Source organism: Salmo trutta, unplaced genomic scaffold (assembly GCF_901001165.1).
Source record: "Salmo trutta unplaced genomic scaffold, fSalTru1.1, whole genome shotgun sequence".
Classification (NCBI taxonomy): Eukaryota; Metazoa; Chordata; class Actinopteri; order Salmoniformes; family Salmonidae; genus Salmo; species Salmo trutta.
In genome coordinates this window covers 10001-15614 of record NW_021823433.1, presented here as the reverse complement: position 1 = coordinate 15614, position 5614 = coordinate 10001, and the positions used below count along the sequence as shown (strand labels likewise).

At 44.1% G+C, this 5614-nt stretch overlaps 1 protein-coding gene across 1 annotated transcript in view; it reads right to left on the bottom strand.

The window, feature by feature from the left end:
• Window positions 1-1173: 1173 nt before the first annotated feature.
• LOC115190930 (ephrin-B2a-like) overlaps window positions 1174-5614 on the bottom strand; it is a 7904-nt gene continuing 3463 nt past the window's right edge. Inside the window, exons 3-4 of the mRNA XM_029748966.1 lie at window positions 4259-5614; window positions 1174-4211 (exon numbers count right to left, since the gene is read on the bottom strand). The exon at window positions 4259-5614 is cut by the window's right edge and continues 523 nt beyond it. The gene's annotated coding sequence lies outside the window, so the exon portion shown is untranslated. The remainder of the gene's footprint in view (window positions 4212-4258) is intronic.

The following is a 5614-nucleotide window of genomic DNA, read 5'->3' as shown; positions in this document are numbered from 1 at the left end:
TCGTGACATTTTGCGCGCACTTCCTGCATTTGGAGTAGTGGACTGAACGCGCAAACAAAAAGGAGGTATTTGGACATAAATTATGGACTTTATCGAACAAAACAAACATTTATTGTGGACCTGGGATGCCTGGGAGTGCATTCTGATAAAGATCATCAAAGGTAAGTGAATATTTATAATATTATTTCTGAGTTTTGTTGACTCCACAAAATAGCGGGTTTGGTTTCGTGTCTGAACGCTGTACTCAGATTATTGCAAAGTGTGCTTTCGCTGTAAAGTATTTTTGAAATCTGACACAGCGGTTGCATTAAGGAGAAGTGTATCTATAATTCTTTGAATAACAGTGGAGTATTTTATCAACGTTTATGATGAGTATTTCTATAAATTGATGTGCTCATTCACCGGAAGTTTTGGGAGGCAAAACATTTCTGAACATTACACGCCAATGTAAAATGCTGTTTTTGGATATAAATATGAACTTTATCGAGCAAAACATACATGTGTTGTGTAACATGAAGTCCTATGAGTGCCATCTGATGAAGATCATCAAAGGTCAGTGATTCATTTTAGCTGTATTTCTGGTTTTTGTGACGCCTCTCCTTGCTTGGAAAATGGCTGTGTGGTTTTTCTTGTCTCGGCGCTGTCTGAACATAATCTAATGTTATGCTTTTGCCGTAAAGCCTTTTTGAAATTGGACAATGTGGTTGGATTAACGAGAAGCATATCTTTAAAATGGTATATAATAGTTGTATGTTTGAGAAATTTGAATTATGAGATTTTTGTTGTTTTGCATTTGCCGCCCTGCTATTTCACTGGCTGTTGAATAGTGTGTCCCGCAGGTGGGATGCTAGCGTCCCACATACCCCAGAGAGGTTAAAGTGAAATGATCTGTCAACGCACTCAAATTATTTGTCTTGGTAAGATGTCAATGCCTTCCAATAGTATCAAATGCTGTACCTAGGGAAGGTCGACGTGTTTTGCAGTGCAAACCGTATGTAACCACAAGTGTTGCACAGTGTGATGTCCTGTAGAGAACCCACAAGTTCAGAAAATCCATCTAATTCAGACAGAAATACAGACTCAAAACAGCACAGACAGACGGCATGTCCATAGGAAAACACAGACAGACCATAGGAAAACACAGACAGACCATAGGAAAACACAGACGGCATGTCCATAGGAAAAACATTTTATTGAAAAACATTTTCAGTTCTTAACAGACTGGTGGAATGTGTGTCACTTTAGTTTATTTTTTAATGTTTAACCATTTCAACGGCCTGGTCATCTCAAACTGCAAGGGGAGGGGTTACAGAAACCAGGACAGACTAACGAAACCAGGACAGACTAACGAAACCAGGATAGACTAACGAAACCAGGACAGGTAGACAGATGAACAACGCAATCGTAATACTGTGTCACTTACTGAACAGAAATCAAATAAAAAAAACAGAACAACAACAAAAATGAATTCAATAAATATTTATGGTACACACGAATATGCAGCAGTCGGTTTGGCAACTTTTTCTCTCGATTGTTTCCAAACCAAATTGCCATGGAAACAGTGCAAAGGGGGAGGGAGTGGGAGGAAGGACAAGGGCTTTCCAACGAGCGCTAGCTAAAATACATAGCAAAAAAAAAAATCGAATTGTATACAAAACATCTTACTTTAAGAGTTGATAAAAACATTGTTTTATTGATCTTGTCAATATATACACAAGCTATTTACCAACGAAAGTATGCTCTGTTTACTGAAGCGTGTTCCATTTACTTTCCTAAAAAGGTGAATAAGGCTATTGTAACAACCCAGGATCCATAAACAATACAAACATTCATGTATTTACAGTTTCTTACCTACAGAAGAACGGTGCAAAATTACTGAGTCAGGTGACCAAGGGCTGACCAATACGAGCAAGGCATTTTACAGTAGCCTGAGGTACTTCTCCTAGCCAGGATACTAACATTCTCTCAACATTGCTGCAACATTTCATTCATATAACAGAGACAGAAAAACGACCCTAGCCATGTCAGAAGAATGTCAGTTGTACGTTAGCTAGGATAAGGACGTCAGATTCAAAGAAACTAAAACGATTGTCATATTCTGTCGCAGTCAGACAGCAACGAAACATCAATTTGTTTGTGATTCCTGGTGTGTTTTTTGTTTTTTTTCTCTCACTTTTTCTTAAATAACTAACCAGGTGCATTTCATTTTCAAAATGTTTCTTTTTCTTCACAGTTTACCTTGGAACTACGGCACACAGTAAAAAAAAAAAGAGAAAAAAAGTTTAAAATAATACTAGAAATGAAAAACTCTAACAGCAGGCTCGTGTGATGTACTTTACTCGTTTTGTTTTTGTCCTGTTTGTTGTTACATCTCTCAGTGGTTTAAGAACACTTTCCATAGGTGTAGATTTCTCTCAATTCTTAAAAAAATAAATAGAAATTGCATATTTGCAGATTTTGTAGCCTCTTAGAGGCACAAACCCCAGATCATACAAGGCTTGGTGAAATTTGATGTTCTTAATGAACTAATGAGAATGTTGGTTGTGAACAGATACATGATTGGGTGTGGTATAAGTCACAATCGTGTTCTCATTTTCTTAAGTCAATGTTTTCAAATGTGTGTGAATAAAGAGAACAAAATGGCTGTCTTTCACTGGCCTTGCTCAAAAGGAGGCACACACACACACACACACACACGCACACGGTAGCATGGGGAAAGAGGGGCACAGGGTCATCATGAGAATCTTCCCATGGTCCTTTGGGAGATGCTACAGTGAAGGAGTGTGGGATACACTGCTGGTCTGCCTCGTGGTTATGCTATTTTGGGGCCAACAACCTCTCCCCTTGGGGCATATGTCCAGGCTGCCCTCCCTATCCCCTTCCCAGGCCCTAGTCCTGTGTCTCTGGGTGGAAGTTAATGAAAAGATGGGACATTATGGGTGAATTAGATCATCAAAACCCTAGCTTGCATAATGTGTACTTTTATACCAGAATATATCAGCGTTAACTTATCAACACTGTCTTTCTGACAACACCTGTGCTCAAATGGGTCTATGATGAATAAATAATGCTTTTTCAGATGGTTTATTTCTTACTCTTTCTGTTTCAAAATGTCCTCCTTTAAATGTTAATCTATTTTTCTAACAAAAAAAATGTATAATAGTAAGAAAAAAACAACAAGGAAATGCTAAAGATGATGCTTGAGAAACAGTGACCATGAGCTTTGATGTCCCTGTGCTTTTTAAAGTTGTGTAGGATAGCAACGGTTCTTGTTGTCCCTGGGAGCAGACTCTACAGAAGGGTTAAACTCCACTAGACCTGGGCTTCTCTGTTTCAGCCAGCGGCTGGGTTAAACTCCACTAGACCTGGGCTTCTCTGTTTCAGCCAGCGGCTGGGTTAAACTCCACCAGACCTGGGCTTCTCTGTTTCAGCCAGCGGCTGGGTTAAACTCCACCAGACCTGGGCCTCTCTGTTTCAGCCAGCGGCTGGGTTAAACTCCACTAGACCTGGGCCTCTCTGTTTCAGCCAGCGGCTGGGTTAAACTCCACCAGACCTGGGCCTCTCTGTTTCAGCCAGCGGCTGGGTTAAACTCCACTAGACCTGGGCTTCTTTGTTTCAGCCAGCGGCTGGGTTAAACTCCACCAGACCTGGGCTTCTCTGTTTCAGCCAGTGGCTGGGTTAAACTCCACCAGACCTGGGCCTCTCTGTTTCAGCCAGCGGCTGGGTTAAACTCCACTAGACCTGGGCCTCTCTGTTTCAGCCAGCGGCTGGGTTAAACTCCACTAGACCTGGGCCTCTCTGTTTCAGCCAGCGGCTGGGTTAAACTCCACCAGACCTGGGCCTCTCTGTTTCAGCCAGCGGCTGGGTTAAACTCCACTAGACCTGGGCTTCTTTGTTTCAGCCAGCGGCTGGGTTAAACTCCACCAGACCTGGGCTTCTCTGTTTCAGCCAGCGGCTGGGTTAAACTCCACCAGACCTGGGCCTCTCTGTTTCAGCCAGCGGCTGGGTTAAACTCCACTAGACCTGGGCCTCTCTGTTTCAGCCAGCGGCTGGGTTAAACTCCACTAGACCTGGGCCTCTCTGTTTCAGCCAGCGGCTGGGTTAAACTCCACCAGACCTGGGCCTCTCTGTTTCAGCCAGCGGCTGGGTTAAACTCCACCAGACCTGGGCTTCTTTGTTTCAGCCAGCGGCTGGGTTAAACTCCACCAGACCTGGGCTTCTCTGTTTCAGCCAGCGGCTGGGTTAAACTCCACCAGACCTGGGCTTCTCTTATCTTTACCTTTCCTCCATGTAGCTGAAGCTGCAGCAGCAAGGCATGATGGGATTTCTTATTGCCTGTATTTCCGGCTCACTAACACCTCTCGGTGTTGTAAATAGCCCATCTATGGAAAGCCAGTCCTTGCTACTATTACAACCATACCAAAAGGGATGCAGCTTCTATCCTCTCTCTATTTCACCTCCACTGTCAGCGCCTCTCTCTCCCTCTCTGTGATCTGACTGCTTGACTGGGTAGAGGGACAGTGGGGGGGGTAAAAAGTGCTGCTCTATCATTCATTTAGGTCCTCCACCTTTCCCAGGAGCCACCTGGCGAGCCCTGACCACTCAGAGGGAGTAGAATGAGCAGCATGTCCCCCGATGGGACGGAACACAAATCAAACACCTCATCTTACATATGGTCCAGCCCTCTCTAAGTCCTGCTTTCTGCTCTCCCAGTGCTGGGCTGCAGTGTGTGTGTGTGTGTGTGTGTGTGTGTGTGTGTGTGTGTGTGTGTGTGTGTGTGTGGTGTGTGTGTGTGTGTGTGTGTGTGTGTGTGTGTATTTGAACGTCACGTACACCAGCACGGCATGAGCTGAGACAATACCACGTTACAAAAAAAAATCTATCTGCAAGTTGAACAATACCAGGAATGAACCAACAATATGACGCTATAAAAAGGAATCATGTTTTTTTCTTCTTCTCCAAAACCTTTTTTCAAGTAACCACGGTAATGATTGATGATGCAAGAAAGTAAAAGGTGTGGTCGGAACGATGAGGGAAATATGGGTTGTAATTAGTACGAGGGTATGAACAGTTCACAATGACTGAGAGTGGATGAGTAGGTGGGTGTGTGTGGGTGATAGGGTGAGTGAGTGGGTGGTTGTGTGGGTGATGTCCGTGTGTCAATCGGGATTGTCCCAGAGTGGATATTTCTGCTCCCGTCACTGAATCCACAAAGTGTCTCTGGGCAGAGGGGCTACCTGCCATTACTGACATGAGTTCATGGTCCGCCCCTACTCTCCTTTTCCTCTCTCTGCCATCCCTCTCTTTCTCCCTCCGTTGTCTCTTTCCCTCTCTTTCCCAGCAGTAGTCTCTTTCGGGGAGAATCCCAGAGCAGGATATCCAGGGAGGTTTGGGTCAACTCCTCTTTTCCTTCTGTGTATCCAAAACAAACACGTGTAGGGGGGGCATCTTTCTGTCTTTCTGTCTCTCCAACCATCCATCTGTCCTTCCGTCAGTCCGTCCGTCCGTCTGTCCACACACACAAACACACAAGCTACTGGGAGAGAAGAGGAGCGAATAGGAGGTATTCCCCCAAAAATCCCCAGCGAGCAGCTTTTCTCTTTGTGTTCTCCAA